The 20,657-nt window shown below is 31.6% G+C and overlaps 1 long non-coding RNA gene and 1 pseudogene across 1 annotated transcript; both read right to left on the bottom strand.

Annotated features, from left to right (window-relative positions):
* LOC128174777 (uncharacterized) overlaps nt 1–10,303 on the bottom strand; it is a 149,962-nt pseudogene extending 139,659 nt beyond the window's left edge.
* Nucleotides 10,304–14,413: 4,110 nt separating this feature from the next.
* Nucleotides 14,414–19,577, bottom strand: LOC128173601 (uncharacterized). Its single transcript, XR_008242522.1, has 4 exons — nt 19,319–19,577; nt 17,306–17,425; nt 14,991–15,046; nt 14,414–14,560 (listed from the first exon to the last, which is right to left on the bottom strand). It is a non-coding gene; the product is annotated as an uncharacterized LOC128173601 (long non-coding RNA).
* Nucleotides 19,578–20,657: the final 1,080 nt, after the last annotated feature.

The following is a 20,657-nucleotide window of genomic DNA, read 5'->3' as shown; positions in this document are numbered from 1 at the left end:
CTGAAAGTTTATGAATCAAAATATAATAAATTTCAGTTTCATAAGTCAGACAATGAAAGACACGTGGTATTAAAAAAGGAGAATGAATATTATTGTCTTACAAAGCGCATCACAACCATTGTAAAAGGAGAAATTATAATGTTACGCTATGTGTTTGAATATACTAGCATTATAAACATGATCCAAATCTAAACAATAATGCTTTCATATATATTACGAACTAGTCTGTTAAGAAGATGTATGTACTTTGCATAATTGGTTATTTCTCTTGATGTACGTAATTTTGCAAAAAAAAATATTTTTAGCTTAATTTTGTCAAAATAGCCCCCTTTCTTATAAAATAAATAGAGACAACAAACCTAGATATATATGTACACGTATCCCTTCTTTACAGGGAAAGATTTCACAAGAAAATCTGTTTCATTTTTCCCCTAAAGATTTACCCAAGCGCCTTCTTTAAGAAGGACCATATAAATGTACCAAATTTTGTTGACAATTTCGACATCTAAAAAAATGTCTTCTAAATAAAAAATGTAGGTCGTAACACATTTCCAAGTACTTTACCTCCATTACATATTATCCCGGTCCATCCGGCGTCACATGTACAGGTGAATGAGCCGGGTGTGTTTGTGCATGTGGCTCCGTTAAGACATGGGTCATTCTTGCACTCGTCAATATCTTGAAATATTTAAATGATTACAATACTTTCAAAAACTGGTATTTATTTAATGGAAACTTGGACGTTTTCTACATGCATTGACAGGACAGCCAATGACTAGCTTCGTTTTAGTATACCATAACATACTAAAGCCGAAGTATCGATTATTAATCTTCTTTAACGTTACTAGACTTTGACCCGTGCGTGCACGGGTTGACATTGCATATGATATCGGACATTTACGAAATAGATACATCGACAAACCGTATTGCTGACATTTACATAACCAGGCTTTAAGCCTACAATAATACTTATGTGATGGTTTATAAGTCGTCTTGATTTTGATAAATAATACATACTGTATACAGGGAAATAATCGCCTTGTTTTTGTTTTCGCGCCTTTCACACCCTTATTGTCAACGGGGGAATTCAACACTGGGCGAATTTCAATATCTCAAATTATCTCGCTTTAATCAAAACTTTGGATAGGCGAATTCAAGACATGGCGAAACCGTTTGCAAGTAAAAGGGGCGGAGATAACACTGGGAGAAAATCCCCGGTAAACAGTAACAGCATTACTCAATAATTTACTACTACGATATATATAAGTAGGACGACTGATATACCTGACAGATCTATAAGCGAAAACACAACAATAGCCAATCAAATAGAGAAGAGGGTGCATATCAAATTTATTTTAACGAGCAAGAGAGATAATTATAAACAATTGAGAGAGAGATAGAGGAGAGAGAGAGCGAGAGAGAGATAACAAGTTACCTTGATTACAAAGTGTCCCTGTCCAACCATCTGCACACATACACGTGAAAGATCCATTGTTGTTACTGCATGTTCCTCCTTTCTGACATGGATTGCTCAGGCATTCATTAATATCTTTTAAAATTTAGAATTAAAATAATTTATGATTGGCTTTTGCTTCTTTTACCTAACATAATAAAAGATGCATGGATTTTTATTCGAATTTTTCGTCAAGCATGGAGAATATTTCATCATCACCATTGTATATAGAGAAACTATTATATCACATTTTGTTTAGAGTTATGCTTGCATTGTCAAGATATTTATGAAGAAAAAAATGCGAGGTTGAAAAACATTCCGAAAAAAAAATCGATAAGGTTAACCAAGGAACTTTCTTTTGCTAAGCAAAATTTATAACAATTTGTCTACGTATGAAAGTCATTTTTGAAGCAAAAATTTTATAAGTTAAAAATTTTGCAGAAAAACAATATTGAATATAACGATCACATTAACGCCCCCCCCCCCTTTTTATTAACAAAAGTCCCTTTTTGTATATTATTGACATTTTAATGATATTTGGTCATAATTGGTTCACAGTTTAAAAGACGCATAAGCAAATTTCAGAAGTGGCTATTCATCTTCCGTTTTAAACAGAAAATATAAAGCACTCTCGACAATATGAATTGATAAAAACCGACCACAATGGGGGATACAATGTTAAAATAAATTTACGATTGCTAGGTGTTTTTTTCTCATAAAGTTTTCAAGATAAGTGCAGATTGGAGAAGGTTGAAGCTGATAGTGCTTAAATGCAGAACTAAACACCTGTGGAAAAAAAGAAAAGAAATTGTAAACAAGAGGCCCATGAGGCCACCTTGCTCACCTGAGCAACAATGGCTTTATATGGGTTTCCAAAGGATATTGTGTCATATGGCCCATCGGTAGAAAAACAAAAAAGAATACCATAAGTATCCAAATTTTACACTTATTTTCCTACACTTAATCTTTGACATTGTACCTCTTTGAAATACCATTTTTTTTTCAAAAACAAGATCATATGCAAGATATGAAACTAAATTTTTGGTAGGGGTACACTGTTAACTTCCAATTCCCTTTATTTTAGTTGTCCCCTAACTTTATAAGGCGATCAAATTATATATAAGAGCATGCATCAAGGTACATTTTTGTCTTCAACTACTAGCTAGTTAATGTATTTTATTTTTAAAATTCTATAAGTGAAAGAAGAAAATTGTATCTCAATGCGCTCAAATTTAAAACATTCAAAAATTTAATTGGTCTTCCGCATTATAAACGATTGTTGTTTACCAGGCGTGAACTTGTGTGACATTTTATAACCTTGCTCACTTAATCGATTACTGTGAAATCATTTAAATTCGTGGTGGCCAGTTTTCGTGGAATGTGGTTTTTTTGCTTATTCGTGGGTATGTTATTTCGTGGATGCGTCGGTTTTCTGTTTCATTAAGAATAATAACTCTTTCTAAATACGTTTTCGTTGAGGATGTAAATTTGTGGGGGAGGGCTACCCATGAATACCACGAAAATTGAGCCAACACGAGTTCTAATGATTCCACAGTAATACTAATAATAGTAATAGTAATAATAGAATGAAAAATGTTGTTATGTTATATGTTAAAGAACTAGTATAATCAATAAATAGGCGTTGGAACCAGGGGTGCCCCCCCCCCCTCCACACTTTTTTGGCAAAGTTAGACAAAGCCATACTCAAACTCTCCCTTTGTTTGCTTGTCAAGATTTCTGATAAGGTAACCCCCACCCCCGGCTACAAATCAAGATGATTTTCCGTTGTAATATTTTCTTAAGAATAGCGATAATACATTTATCCACGTAACAGTAATGTTTTAAACTTGTTTGGAAGATGTCATTTTTATTTAATTGTGTCTGAAAAACCATCAGAGTCGGTTTATATTTCATATAATTCATCGTATAAGTAGTTACGGCATATCCTTCTTTTAATATTTCCGTACAAGTATTTAACGTTTAGCGAAATATTTCTAGTAATCAATCAAAATTTTAGCATCATTCGTAGAATTATAAGCAAGATAAAGAGCTCACAGTTCTGCTAGGTTTGAGTCAATGTTTTTTTCACTAGAAGTTTATTACATTCAATTTAAGATTTTTAAACTTGGTGTTTCCTATTCAGCATTTAAAATGTAAATGAACGAAAGCATGGCCTCAGTTCTGTGAGCAAAGCTCTGTATCTTGCTTATAATTCGAAACTTGACACTCAAATATGGTTAGTAAAGAGAAAAATGTAAACAATTAAAACAGAAGAAACATGCAATTAAAACAAAGAAAGAGCACAATTTGTTTTCATAATATATACACCTATATATACACCTATATATTTCTAGCAGCGAAAACAATCTCCGTTTAGACTGAAAATGCATCTTAAGAAAACACATTGTATTCATCAACCATTACGTAGAGATCGTACTGATTTACCAATAGAATGTATAGTATTTATAATAAGTTATGTTGTTAGTGCATCAGATTTTGCTCATTTTGCGCAGGTAAACAATCAGCTGTCTAATTTATCGAAGTCTATGTTTGATTCGATACGTAAAAATTCCAAAATACAGGCGATAGTTCCCCTCATTAACGAAAATGAAACGAAAATCAAAACAATCTAAAACCACTGTCACAAGTGAAAATGTCAACGCAACAAACTTAACCTTAATTTACTTCACGAAATCGGCACAAATATATTTTGCATGTTTCAACTATCCCTTCGCACGTAAACTGTTGCAGAGCAAATTCATCTTTGTCAGTTTGACCCGTTTGTCATGCGTCAACATTCAAACATGGCTGCTTCAAACAAAGAACTTTCGTTTTCGATATGGAATACCGAACCCGAAATTATAAACTGATTGCCAGCGATTATCTCTTTATTTTAATTTTCGTACATTACTTAAATTTGAAACAAAATTAGCCCATAAGTTTTGCAACTTATATTTTCCTTTTCATAAGGATTATTTATGCTAAATTACGTTGAATTTGACTCAGTAGTTCTTAAGAAGAATATTTTTTAAAATACACCCCGTTTTCTACAGTTTCGAGGTTTTCTCCGTTTTTAATAAAGATCGGTCTTTCATTTCTGCAATTTATAATCACCTTTCCATAGGGATGCTTTGTGCCAAATTTGGTTGAAATGGCCAAGTTGTTTTAGAGAAGAAGTTTAGAATAAGAAAAGTTCACAGACGGACGACGGATAAACTGTTCAGAAAAGCTCAGTCGAGCTTTCTGCTCAGGTGAGCTAAAAAGAAGTATTACAGAAAACAAATATGTCGAAATATTTAATAGATATGAAGTTATTGATTTTTCAATGGTTTACACCATCATTATTTCATGAGATTATCCTTTAAGAATGCTACATAAGCTTAAATGCGTGGGGTTTTTTTTTTTTTTGCTTAAGGGTGTATTCTGCTCATTCACGAAAAAAAACCTACATTAAACTTTTTAAATGCTTATGATTTTTTAAAAGTACTATTCCTAAGGAATAAATTGAAAACAAGAAAAGTGTATGTTCGTTTTCATTTAAGAGAGATCCGACCCCCAGAACATGGGCCAAAAATAGTGCATTGAAATTCTCATAGAAAGTGCAAATTGACCAGAAATTCCATCTAATTCAGAAAATAAAAGCAGATTTTAGACATTTTCAGTTTTGCTTACTTAAAAACATCTCGGAGTTTATTTTTAGACAAATCTTAAACTATGAAATAACTTTTTGAAAAGTTATGCTTAAAAATGTGTGTTCCCCAAGTAAAATTGAAGCATGTTTTTCATTGCAAATGTGGTAAATAAACTTAAGCTAGACAGGTTTCTAGAATTTAACTTTTTATGAAAGTATTTGTAAACTTTCTTTACATATTATGATTCCAATTGAAGGCATAAAAAGTGGGGGTTAGTGTGCATATAAGAAAAAAATATTGTTGGTTACATCCCCACCCCCTATTTCCAATGAAGCATTTTATGGTAAGCATTTTAACGAAATAAGCCATATTTGCAGCAAAACATAAACTTTTATTCACCAAAATTTTAAAATTGGTGTATTTATTTTCAATAACAATTGTAATTATGTAAAGAAAAGTATTTCAAGAATATATAGTAGACATACAACAAAATAAACTTTAAAATAATCATAAAAATAGTGCTTATAAACCATCTTCTGGGTGTGACCTTGACCTTGGTGTGAATAACTTGGAATGAGATTAGGTATTCCTTGCTAATTATATGTTCTAATCATCAAAGTTTTTAAAATAATGTAATAATTATGAAATTAAAAATTCATTTGATATTTTTCTTTGAAAAAAAAGCAGCTAGATGCATAGATTTTGATTGACATTGTTTTCTCAATGAATGCAAGCAATGACATGGAATGAAAAAACTGGAACTTCAAAATGGATTGATGTCTGATCAACAAGTTTTAACCAGTATATATGTGTTCTAGGTCAGAGCATATATTGATAGTTCATATACATACAATTACGTGTATGATATATTCTAATAAACTGTTAGGTTATATTGTAAATGAACACACATCAATATATGGTTGCAATACAATACTGTCTTGTCTATTGATATAAGAAGTTGCACATTCCTTCATCTGATCAGTTGAAAAACATTTGTTTTATGAAAATTCCCTGAATGCGAAAAATCATTCTATTCAGGTAGCTAGAATATAGACATAAATTAAACACTTCATAGCGATGAGTGATTCAAAATATACTATCAGTAGAATTTATCAATTTTTCTTTTATCAGGATTATTTTTGATTGGAGAGGGGGGGGGGGTGTTGTGTTGTGTTACATCATACAGTACATACATGTTCTGGAACTAATAACTAGTTCAGGAATAATGAAAAATAATGAAAATCAAAGGCAGTATATACACTTCTGATATAATGAGCTTTAACTATCACTTATAAAAGTATATCCAAAATGTTCTGAATCAGCAAGCGAATGTACTGATCTTTGATGACTTTGTTACTCTTGGTCCACTTCCACACTTTTTGACAAAACTTGTTGTGTGCCCTCTTCCTCTACTAAATGCTAGCTTTAGAACTGCATAGTTCACGTCACTGGCAGCTATTTTTCTATCCATACACTTCGTGATTCTCTTCATTGACAAATGTTCATGTGAAAAAGTTGCACTTAGCAAATAGAATGACGCCTTGTAACTATTCTGTGAATCAAAATTGACTGATCAAGTCTTTGAAGGGATATGACATCTTGTAAAGCATCATGAGCAGCATAGTTACAATGTAAGAAGATAAACTAAACTCTGTTGGGTATAGGATGGCAACCTTGGGAATTGTGACCTAAACAAAAGCTTTGTATCAACAAATCCTGCAACATGTTTTTTAAAAGCATCCATCTTTCTAACTGCTTACATGGTGTTGACTAAAACATGACTGTCTTAAGACTTGATGCTATGCCCAGTAAGACTTGATGCGTCCAGTAAGGATGGCTCAATTTCCTTGTCAATGAAGTCAACGAAGTACTCTAAAGCGGAGGAAATTTGCTGGATTGAACAGGTTTGCTTCTGCGGAACATTGACCACCTTTCACAGTTATGACTGTCACTTCAGATGCGCATGCAGAGGAAGAAATTGGAATTGTTTTGGACAAAACAGTGCCAGTGATCTTCTCATCATGCTGCAGCTATCTGGATAATGTGGCAGTTACCACCTATGAAACAAAAATTAATACATAATAAGCAAAATTATGGTTAACTTGCTAGTTTTCCACTTTAGACTAGATATGCAGAAAAAAATTACATTTTAATAGTTAAATGAATAAATGTCGATGCCATTGTGTAACAAATTAATCATTGTCACATTTAATATTTATTGTGACTTATATTGTATTAGTGCTGCAAAAAGTATAGTGCATACATACAATGCTTTAATTTCTTAGACTCTATTGTATCTCTTTACTATAAATATTTATACAAATGTAGCTCTACATGAAAATAGACAGTCAATTATAATTTAAATGTCTCCTGTTTATTAGCAAGGTTTAGTTCTATTGTAGACTTGCGACAATTAAAATAAAATGAATATAGTTACTATATAAACATTCAAATATTTTGTGTTTCTCATAAAATTGCCATTTTGGTAACCGCATGGGCCGCCATACACATGTATCGCCTGCTTGTTGTAATGCCACTAATTGTGATGATTTGATCCAAAAGATCATATATATGCGATACTTGAGTTTGAAAAAAAAATATATGATGGGCATAATGTAACATAAACGTTGCCATTTTAACTATACTAAGTCTAAAAGCACTGACGACTTACATTTTTTGCTGTAAAATATCTCGATTTTCTCTACTGGAATTTCCTCCGACTCATTTCGCTCGTTAGTTGCAGTTCTAAAATAATTGTGTTGGCGATTATTTTGTTTGAATTTTTCCCCATCTTTCCTCATCTCTCAGTTGTCATTTTCGGAGAACTCGTACTGCTGTTCACATCGCTTTGAAACGAAGCGACCCTTTTTCCTTTCGGATTTCCCTCACCATGTTGTTCGCGCCGACTATGGTATGTCGTAAATGACATAATTTTACCTATTCCACTGTCACTTATGCATTTAATAAGGGTTTATTGTGTAAAATTTGATTCACTTTATTTATTTTAGAAGTTTTGTTGACAATTGTAACAGTTTAAATTTTACGACATGTTCATATATGGAGACCCACTTGGGGTAAAAATTGATGACAAGAATACAACCTTAATTGTACGTGTTTTATTACATGTTCATTGAAACATTTCAATTGTTAATCATTTTATTAGCTAAATATAACTATTTCCAAACATTATGCATGATAACACTTTCACTGCGTTGTTCTAAACTGTTGGCATTGCTGGTGCCGTGAACATGGCTCAGTACTCGTGATATCGAAAAAAATTAGTAAACCGTTTCGTTTTACAATTTGTTATTGAAAAAAAAAATCAATTCTTGGTTTAACTTACATGCATTTAAAATACCATTTATCATCCAAAACGAAAGCATGAATAATTTACTTCCTCACATATCATTTTAGCAAATTCACCTGTACAGACAATGTTGTATTTCCACTCTCCGTTTGACTGACAGTTCAGCCGTCCTGAACCAGACTGGGTGTATCCGTCAGCACACGAGGCGTGTATCCTCCTGTGTAGACCAATGGCGTCCTCACGTTTTATTGAACTCAGATCTATTCCTTTTTGATCGGGTATTCCACAATCTAATGTATAAAGGCAAATAATAAACAATGTAATCTTACACTGAAATTAATATGATTAATACCTAAGATAAGAGGCTACATTTTAGTTTTACAAAAAAGCACGACAATGTTGTTAATTTTTCTGGTCTATTGTAATATTTTTGATCAACAGACAGTTAGTTTAATAAATATTTATATCTAACAATTTATACTCCTGGAAGTATTATAGTATATTGTGTTAAATATAAAGATTATAGTTGTCGACAAACGGGATTTTATAAATTTTGTTTAGATGAGTTATTTGTTAAAAAAGTAAGCTCTCTTTGACACTTAAGTTTATGTCAATATGCATAAAGAAAGTTATGTACATGTACAATATGTAGATTTTTAATGGTATCTATTTACATTAAAGCAAAGTACCGGATGATTTTACCTGACAAAACACATTCAAAGAATTTATCCTCGGAATATCTCTTGTGTTTACATGTCTGGTTGATTTTACAGGTTGAGTTCGAACAAGCTCCAGCCAGCTCCTAAATGTTAAAGGTGAATCTTTATTATTAAATAAACCCCTTAAAATCACAGTAAATTTTTAATGATCAAACGTGCAATTTATTAAATATGAAATAGGATAGTTATGGATGGACTAACTGAACGTGTATAATAATGTTCACATGTACTGATAGTTTGACTTGGTATATTAATTAGTACGTTGACGTCATAGAGCGACGCGTTTGTTTTAACAACGCATGCGGCTATTATTAGGCGCAACCCAGCAAAATTAAATATATTCTAATTAAATCAGTGGTTTAGAAAATGGGTTATTTAATTCACTTTATTGCTAAAACAGAGCAGTCGAAGCCCAGTACGATAAAATCACAATATTTGCGCCGAATTGGGCACTTTTTTTTTATCGGCGATAGCTCGGGAACTAGCCTAACACTCGCCGTACTTTTCACTTCTATTCCATTTGATAAAACAGAAATATAAACAGTTATCCTCCACTTTGTAATCATTAAAAAGGTAACTCGTCAATTAATAATTCTAATTAACGTTAACCTGCAGTACCGATTAGACCCAGCCTATTTAAAAATTAAAAGTACATTCCTGTTTTTTAAATTAAATCACTATGCTCACTATATCTATTTTATCAAGAAAAAGTACATATCACAATAATTGTCTTAAAATTCAAATTACATAAAAATGATTCCATAGTATTGTCGCAGAAAATATAAATAGTAAATAGCCATTTAAAATTGTGCTGTATATATATTTTGTTTTGGGATAGAGTATAGATATTAGTTAATATAGAATCTAACACATTTACCTTAGGCCAATGCTCCTTTTCACTGTACACCCATCCAGCACTCTCCGTGTACCTAGTCTCTGCCGTCGTCTTATTTTCGTAATTGATTTCACAGAAATTAGCCCCTTTGAAATAGTTGACAGATTTACACCGTGGTGTAACCAGACATTCTATCACACAGTCCAGGAAACTGAGTTCTGTAAATGACTGGATTAGTGTCCTGTCCAGTCTGTGTCCTCGCTGAAGTTTAGAAAAGCCCGGTTGTAAGTTGCCAAAACACGGCACAAGGACGCCAATTAAAAACCACGGACATCGAAAGATTTGGAAAAGCAACATTGTACTGTAGAAAGATACAGTTTATTTCTACCTTGAACAGTGCGAATGCGCACTTCAGAGTAATAAATTCTAATACCGTTTGAGTTTGTATTTTATATAGAGTTTGTATTTTAAAGTTTTGATTTATTGAATAATGTCAATCAATAAGCACTTAAATGTTAAAATGAATAATTAATCGGTAATCAAGAAATTTAGAAAAGATGGAATTTCGTCGCGCTTATCAATTTTAATCAATTTACCTTTGCTAAGGTTAAACATTAAATCTTGAGGAACAATTAATTGCCTCATATAATATTCTGCAGTTCATATGACATTTTATTCTCTCTCTCTCTCTCTCTCTCTCTCTCTCTCTCTCTCTCTCATTGTAACGGTGTGATTTATTATAAGGTACGAAATACTGTGTACAGTATTTATTTTCATTTTTCTTTAAATACACGAAATATCGGCATAATTCTGTGTTATGGTTATTTTCAGTACTTTCTTTAACCAAAAGTATATTACATGCCCTTCATTTACTTAAGGCAAAAATACATTGTAAAATCGAGGTACAATATATTTTATTTATTTGAAAGTAATTTAAAAAAAAAAAATGTATTTGCTTTTTTTGCAATTTAGCTTTCTATCAGTCAGGCATGTGTAAGTGCTTTTTCTTTAAATGTAAAGACCGAAAGCTAGAATATTTATATCATAATTGATCATACTTAATGCACAGGTCAAAAATTAAAGATAATTTTTCACGTCTTTTATCAATCTCACATGCACTCATTGTTACATAAGTCAATATTTTAAACCTTGAATATTACATAAATCGTATTTTTATTATTTTTTAAAGATTTTAATATTTATTTACAGGCATTATATTGTTCTATAGAAAAAAAAATCACGAAACCCTTTTTTTTTTTTTACCGTGAACAACTTGAATTGTGCACTCAAGAACAATAATGTGAACCGTATTTGCTTGTCTTTTTTACTGGATCTTGTAATTCACATTTTGAATTTATTTCCTAATGGGTAATCAATATCCATTGGATTATTACAATGAATATTTGATAAGTAAATTATGTTATCAAAAAAATGGGAGGGATACATTTTCAATAATTTTAATCAATACACATTTGCTTGTGTAAAAGAAAGCCTCTTGAAGGACAATTAATAACCTATAATCGAATACTCTGAAAATATTTTCTCATTACATATCTATTTGTATCTCTATATAAAGAAAATAACTTCATTATATATAGAACTTAGTAATGCAACATCATATTTGTTATAAGAAGTTCAACAAGTAAGCTACATGTTAAGGTATTAAACATCAGCTCCCTGATTTCTAGTGACTTGTGTGCGGCACTTGCTATATCACAGCTCAGGAAACTGGACACTAGGGAAAATTTTTATATATTTCATTACGTACATGTATCACACCTGACCTCGTCAAAGTTGAGTAAAACCTGATATTTGAATTTCATGAAAGCATTACATGTAAATGCGAAAAAGCAGTTGAAATTTTTAAACAAATACTCTTTGAGGTCCTCAGTTATTTATAGTTTTGTATTGTACAAACGTATCGTAACAGCATGCTTGGAAGCAAAGCATAGACAGATCGTACAAAGCCTTATTATAATTTATCAAAACGACAAATTATGGAGGACTGGTGTGCAACAAATTAACCATTATATTTACCTTTTATTATCTATTTAGAATTACTTAGATAATTATGTCCCCATGTTATTTACATCTTCTGCAATTGTTAGAGATTAAACGTCAACTTAATATCGTGCGCTGTTGTAGTTGACGTAAGGCATATTGCTATTTGATATAAGCTTGGTTTATTTATTGGAAAAGTATAAAGCACATATGTTATTCATTACAACTTGTTTTTTCGACTCTCATCTGCAGCTGAAAACATTCTCGTTGCTTCACAACGACTTTAGCTCTACTTTTGTCAAAATTATCATGATCAATTTATCTTATCGTAAATTTCCACGAAATATTAAATATTAAATGTGTTTTATCGATGTTTCGTTTTATATTAGAATTAAAAAGCTATAATGTTTTTACCAATTCGGTAGTTACACAAACAAAATCAATTTCCGACAAATTGCTCAATCCAAACCTTATCAGGTTAAAATACGATGCGTCCTCTCATATCTGATCTGATAGCAGTAAGGAATACAGAGTCACTTGTATTGTAAAATTAGGGGGCAGTTTTGTTTAAGGGGATTTTTCTTTTACTTTTTTTCCCAAAAGCTTACAGTTGTTTGTGATATACTGAATAAAGCTAGGAGGGAACTGATGAGCAATGTTGACTGCTGAATGAAAACAAATTAGATACGTTACTTTTGGAACATAGTAAACGTCTCACATTTATTATGCATAAACACTCAAATAGAAAATTTTCACTGACAATTGATAATGAATAGTGTTGACAAGAAAATGAAATGTACGATTGAAAATCTTGAAATGGTTCCGATAACAATACCTTTCGATAATTATAATATTTCAATTACTGAACTTTCATTACTGAAATATCAATCAATGCAAATTTAGAACGATCGAAGTTACATCAAAGAAAAAAATAAACAATCTGGTCCAATTAAAGTAAAAAAAAAAACCCACTTATGTCTTGCATTTAATGGCGCACTTAGCATTGCGCCAGATTTTGACTTAATAACCTTATTTCCTGACATTTTCTGTAGATTTACTTATTTTCATAAAATTATTCGGTCAGGTCATACTAGTATTGTCGCTTTACTAGGCTAAGCCAAACATTTAAAAACGTACGACCTCGTAATCCATAGTGTAAAACTGTAGTAGGATGTTACCAACATAGTAGAACATATAAACTATATATTTTAGTTTGGTGTAGCTGTAAACAAAATAAAATAAATTGGATATTGGCTAAAAACTTTCTAAAAAGCAAATAATATCAATACTTTATCTTTAATATCTTAACAGAAAAGAAATAATTAGAAAAATCGATATCAAATATTTGAAGAAGTTTTGTGTTATAATGTGTCAATGATAAACATGTAAGCTAGCACCAACGTTGTCTTCAACACGAAGATATATCAATCCTTTGGATTTCTAAACATGTATTGCCCATATTCTCCATGATATTGTGGAATCATTTAAATTCATTGGGACCTTTTTTTTGTTGATCACTTAAATATTACAGAGTCGGGGGGACGTAATTTCGTGTATTAACTTTAACCAGCATTAGGAAATATGACTTTGAAAACCTAATCTATTACTTCATGGGAGATGTTAATTCGTGGATGTGAGGTACCCATGAATTCTACGAAAATTAAGACACCATGAAATCTAATGATTCCACAGTTATTGTTTAGTCTCAATACGTACTATGTTTGACATTATATCATCCCTATATTTACACATTGTTTGTCACCGGCCCCAGTCATAGGCGTTCCCAATAAAAATAATTGAGCCCTTTTTTTCCCTATATTATATTTACGTGGTTGAATGAAACTTTTATACATCGATTTAGGTGGAAGCGTTTTTATATTACAACGATCGAACATAAAACAGTCTATAGACAAGAATCGAACTTAGGAGACAAAGCTATAGTAATGACAACTCACTCCGATGCTCATGTTGAAGTATCAGCAGGTATAACCTACTTTTTTTTTTATAAAAGAAGAATAGTTGTTTCTATAGAAGTCATCATCAATGTACATATTTGTAACCTATCTCTTTGATTTGAATAAACTTTGCACTCTTATCTATAAACAATTTCCCCAAATTTGATTGAATTGGTCAAATGGTTCTGGAGAAAAAGTTGAATATATGTAAAAAGTTAGCCAACAACAACAGAAATTTTTGATAAGAATAGCTCACCAGTGCCTTTGGGTAAACTGAGCTTTAAAACATTCACTTGGATATAAAGTTGAACGGTACATGATCAATATTCTGAGAAGCCCTTTGGGCATCACAGGATTTGATCCCATGACCTACCAAGTTCATTTCCCATTGAACACTACTTTTTATTTCTTCATTCAACTAAAAGTGACTTCTTGTATATTCTAAAATATTTCTTGCATGCAAAAAAAGTTAATTTATAGTACTGGTAAAGATTTTACTGTATGTTCTACAATGAGTACATGCCTTCATTTTCTTTGGTAGGTGTCACTTTGTGTAAGGACAAAGTAAGCCACATTGTGGACAGTAATGACACGAGTTGGAATGAGTCTGCTGGTGCATCTTCCATTAATCTTCAAACCACACAAGCAGCTGGTATATCTAAAAAAATACTTTAACGTTTTATGAAATGTACATCATTTAATACATAATGATTCTAATATAAAATGAAAAAAAATGATTACATAGTATGCGATAAATCCAGCATACAAGAAATAATTATACAACTCTTTTAATATCACAGAGTAGCCCTTTGGTTTTTTTATTACACTTCCTCTACATAGCAAATTCCGAAATGAAGATGAAAACTTTTATTCTTATTAAAAACCATTCTTTTAAACATTTTAATTACTGGTAAACATTTTAATTTTAGCTGTCAAATTTGGAAGCAAACAAATCAAAAGATTTACAAGGTGCACAAGGAAATTGTTTGATACTGGAATAGGTGAGAACAAGTAACAATTAAGTTTTAACTGCACAATGTCTTTAAAAGCAGACAAATAAAGCAGAAAACTTTGCTATGAAATCTTACCAATACAAGTACATTAATTTTGCAGAAGACAGGTCAGCCTCAAATAAACATTCCCCCTGCAAGAAACAAAAAAAAATCAGGTAAGACATGTACTTTGCATGTTAAGTTTGTATATTACAATTGTACAAAGTCTGAATTCATACAGTTTTCTTTATAATAACCTGATACAAAATAATAAAGAGTGCACACCATAAAGTGTAATTTGTGTAAAAGTTTGGATCCATGCTTATTCAAATTTATCACCATATTAAAATGTTTGGCACTATTTACTTTTATATATATACACATGAAAGATGCATGTAAAAATTAAATTCCTTTTTATATTTATATGATTCTTAAGATGCTGAATCCATGTCAAGCAGAATTGAGAAACTTCTCCCTGGTGATTCAACTGCTCAAGAATATTTCAAGTACAGAAGACTGCTTAAGGGAAATCCTCGGGATAAGATTTTAGTAAAATCCTACGAGGTTGCTCTTGCAAAGCTGCAGACATCCGTCAGCAAAATTCATAACAATCTCAGGAAAACCAACAGCAGTAAAGATTTGTTAAAAGTTGCGGAAGATCTATTAAATCATATGGGGATATATCTTTTTTAATCTGCAGTTATCAAATGGAAAAATTAGTACATGTTACAGACATTTAAAGGATAATTGAGGAAATTTTTGTCAATTTATAACATTTCTTTTTAAATGCTAAAAAATTTCAATGTTCAGCTCAAATTTAAATCTGAGATGATGCAATATCAGTAAGACACATGACATTTACAGCAATTCTTTTTGTAATTTTACATTTTTTTCTTTAAATTTTAAAGTTCTCTCTCAAACATTTTTTTTCTATCTGCTAGTTCATTTTGAATACAAATGAACAGTTCCTAACATTAGTCTTATTCATTTTAAGTTTAAACTCTGTATAATGTAAACAAAATCATGGTCTGAGCTTGTGTCCATGTCCTCTAAGTGCAACTTTTATACTTGTATTATTGTAATAAATTAATCTATTATTTATTAATGAATAAAATTTCAATATTTATGTTTTCATTTATGTTTTTAATTTTTGAAGCAATAAACCATATACAATGAACAAGATTATAAGTACATGTATACCGAAATATGGTCTAATGTAATACTTAGTACATATATGTGACGCCTCATGAGACTTTAGGTCCAAATGTGTCATTTGCAAAACATAGAATTGACAAAATTAAGGTAGTACAAAACAGAGAGTGTAAATTTTCTCCATTCCTATCATTCAAATTCCACAAAGAACAATCATATAAATTGTTGGAATATGTAGATAATATTGTGTAAATACCAAAACAATTCCACCACTAGATATTTTTAAAAAGTAGTTTAAACCCCCATCCCCCACTTTGTGAAAAAGTATTTTTCTAACAGTTCTTCCACGGCATGACGTCATAATAAGACACGTAGAACATGATGTACCTCATTTATTTGTATCTCGTTAGCGTTTGACTTGCGCAAGGATTTCGGAAGTGCTTGGTTTTCGGATACTGTTTTGTACTACCTTAATATGGCACTCTTACTACTAAGCTAAGCACTGAATTTTTTTCCCTCAATTTTTTTTCCCACAAAAAGAAACCAATTGTGAAAATTTTCACTATTATGCTTTTAAAAAAAAAAAATAATCAAGTGGGATAAAACATACATATCAGGATGTTTTACATGGCAATCTGGGATCCAGATGGCTGTTTTCTCAATGATCATTTTGGCCATGTTAAGTGTTTCGTTTCTTTCTAAACTATCACCAAAGACTAATATCAACCATTATATAATTAGTGCCTGTTTGTGAGGGTAACTGTTGAAATTGACACCCCGAGAAAACCGAAGCGAAACGGAGGTTGACAATGGTTTTCGAGGGGTGTCGATTTCAACAGTTACCCTCACAAACAGGCACTATTTATTTCATTATACTAAATGTCTTATTATCAAAGGAAATTTTACTGCTTTTATATAGAAATGAAGTGAATTCTACGGCGAACCGTACGCGCATAATTTTTGCGCATGTAACAATTCGTTGTGTTACCCGTTGCCAAGGCTGAGGGTAATAGAACAGATTACCAACTGCATCTAAACCAATCAGATTTAAGTATTTAACATGAAAGTATAATAAAACAAATTGTCTATCGTATAAAAAAAAAATACCAATTTAATGTTTTGACGTTTCGTCATAAGGTAATTTACTTTATTCATTGTTGTCTTATTTTATCTGCGCTATTGATGAAAAGACATATCAGTTAATATGAAATGTTAAATATTTAATGTTATTTTCTTCTAACTACAGGTGACTTACTTACCATGAACCAAGACTAATGTGCTCACTACAGCAAATCATCCTGAGGCTATCTTTTTTATCTCTCTTAAAAATTTTGATTGAAACAGATTCTATGCTCTGAGTCTCCGTTAGAAACCATTATCTGGTAACAGATAGAAAGCCCAGCTTTTAGATTGTGACATTATCAAGGCATAGAAAAAAACTTTTATTAAATTAATGAAGATTTACATGTATTTGGACATTAACCCTTCCATCACTCCTATACTCTGTCCCAAGATATACTCGACTCACATTTTGCTTAATAACTCGATAATTATAATAAATACGTAGGGTTCAAACTCCGTTTGAAGTTTATTTAAAAGTAAGAAAACATTTCAAGAACTCTCCTTTGAAATGCCTCCTCTAGCTTATCAGGTAAAATTGCAATACAAGGCTAAAAATGTGAAGTCTACAGGGAACCGGGGATTTTGTATTACAACAGATCAGACTGATAATGTTGAAAAATTGTGTAAAGTATTCTGAAAAACTTTCAAATAGAGAAAAGATGTCAACATTTCCCTGACCATTATAAATCTTTGATAGAATTTTGTTTTCGTTCCAGTGAAAATTGATATACTGTGTGTTATTTTGGATAATTTTCCTTTCATCTATTTCAACTGCACCTTTTTAACAGGTATGTGCCATTGTATAAAAAATGGTCCAAGTGTGCTGCATAAATATCTTGAGACATACTATGATGTACGCTTTGAATTTGTTTACAAGAACAAAATCACACAGGGTTTTTTTTTTTCAACAGCAAATGGAAAATTCTGAAATCTTTGTTTGTCCATATAAAATGTTGAGATTTAACCGAATAACCACAAATGATAAAATGTACTTTTACAATTGTGTAAGCTACGCAACAGAACTCTGCGTTATTCCGAATTTCCCACAAAAAAGCTTCAGATCTCCAGCGTTTATATTGTATGAAACAATAGAATAACAAAATAAAACATACGTTTCCGTGTTAAAACAAAAACTAGCATATAGCGACACTTTTTAGTCTCCTACCGGTTTCACCGGAGGGGACTATAGCTTTCCTCTGCGTCCGTCTGTCCGTCCGTCCGTCTGTCTGTCCGTCCGTCAGTCCGTTTGTCTGTCCCACTTCAGTTTTCCACACTTTTCTTCTCTATGCATTTGAGGAATAATATGAAACTTGCTGAACAGCTTCAAAATGTCAAACTACAGATCAAGGTTACACTTTTGTAGCGTCTGATTGACATATGTTCGAGAAAATTAATTTTCTATATTCCAATTTTTTAATGTTCGGGTTCGTTATCGGGTTCGGTGTGTAACTGAATAAACGAGGCCAGTATGTAGTCAGTAATATTATCGTGCGTTACTTGTACCATTCCTTTTATCATATCTAACAAAAAAATAAATTATGTAAAATAGTGTTAAACATTGTGTTGTAAATTTAATCGGCAGGGTTTTTTGTATTATTACAATCGGGTTCGTTGTCGGGTTGGGCTGTTTAACTGTTTGGTTTGATTCGGGGTACAGAAGACGGTAAGAAATGATATTGTGCATAACAGTGCATTGTTTTCACAAATTTTTACCCGCGAATTCAGAATAGACTTGGCGAAATTACAGGAGATGAAATAAAGAGTATTACTTCATCTATTTTGTATTTAATTTCTATATCAACCATATAGTTTTAATTTCCTCTGTTCTTTTTTCTCTGATTAAAGCATGATATCTCGTTTACATTTTACAATAGCTCTGAAATAGTTGTGTGCTTGGAAGCTTTCATAGAATAATACAAACCGGTAGGGGACGTGTATTGCATAAACGTGTATTGCTTATGCAATACTTTCAGAATGCTTGTTTTAATCGTGGCAAACACTGATGCATGCACAAGCCATATTGAGTCAAAACCACGTGTGTTGTAAAGTAAAACTCTCCTCTTGTTTAATCCACTCTAGCATTGTAAAAATGACATGACACGCAGTATTGTTCGTCTTATACCAAAGAAAAATGAGTACCCTTTACATACCTTTTTGCTCGTTTTGTCTTTGTCCCGATACCATTTGTATTTTAAACAAAAATACGTTTCTCCGTCGTCAGCTGTTGACATCTCCTTCGCCATGGCTGATCAAGCGTCGGTGTGATTCGGAGCGATAAGCATACGACAACATTTTTTCCGTAAATTCAAGCAAAACCGTAGAAGTCTTTTAGTTTAACATTAAAATTACGTGAAATAAAAAATCTTAAGTTTGATTTTACATCTTTTATCAACTTATCTTGTTTATTATTTCAATAACAAAGTTTTTTTAAACTCATGAATAATGGGCGGAGCTTACGTCAAAATGATCACGTGATAATTAGCTCCGCCTCTTATTTTCAGCCTTAACTGTGCTGCGTGGGCAGAGGAGTCCATCAGTATATTGGTGGATTTTGTTACAGATCCTGAGCGATGGGCTGTAATTCGCAGGAAATTTAGCCCATCGCTCACCGTCCAAAAGAAACAGCGGGTCCGGGAGGAAATTGCTGAGAGGTACTTTAAAAAAAATATACAATACAGTCATATCGGACGTAGTATCGAAATGGTAATTGTGAAAATATATTTCTGCATGAATGTAAAATAATGAAGGCTGTCTATATTAGTATACCTGTCAAATTTTTCATCGTATGAATATTTTTCTCTGTTAATGTAAATATCTAACAATAACTTTTGTTTCCATTGATACATGTATACAGCTCAGTTAAAATTTGAAATAAAATTGACTAAACGTTATTATAATTGCTTAGTGACAAAATAGTGAATGAGGATATAATTGAAATCATGGGCACTGTATTAATTTTAATATTGTAATATTTTAAATGTATGTATTATACATGTACATATGCAAATATGAATGTTCAGTGTATATGTTACACATGCATGTATTCATTGAAGATCCTTTATACAACTGTTATTAAGATAGTAGATTTTCCAAAATTTATTTGGGTACATGCATGTATGTATGTTGGCCTATAATGCATTTTCTGAATTTTCAGAGTGAATGCTACATGTAGTTCTGCATGTGTCAGAACAGTTAAAGACATCAAGAAAAAATGGCAGGACATTCAGAGCCACACAAAGAAAAAGGAGGCCAACAGGTATAAGAGAATGTACATGAATTTTTACTGTATATTTATAACACAAATTATAAAACAATTAATGTATAATACTTATTTTCATTCCTAATCAAATTGCCTGTAATCCTACAAACAGCATTGTGATATTAATAATACATATACAAATTATTGTAACACAGTTATAATCTGATTCACTCATTTATAATGATAGCCTTTTAATGATCAAAGAAATAACAGAAATTACAAACTATAAT

Source organism: Crassostrea angulata, chromosome 2 (assembly GCF_025612915.1).
Source record: "Crassostrea angulata isolate pt1a10 chromosome 2, ASM2561291v2, whole genome shotgun sequence".
Lineage (NCBI taxonomy): Eukaryota > Metazoa > Mollusca > Bivalvia > Ostreida > Ostreidae > Magallana > Magallana angulata.
Note: the sequence above shows the minus strand (reverse complement) of the source record. Positions and strands in the feature narration are given on the sequence as shown.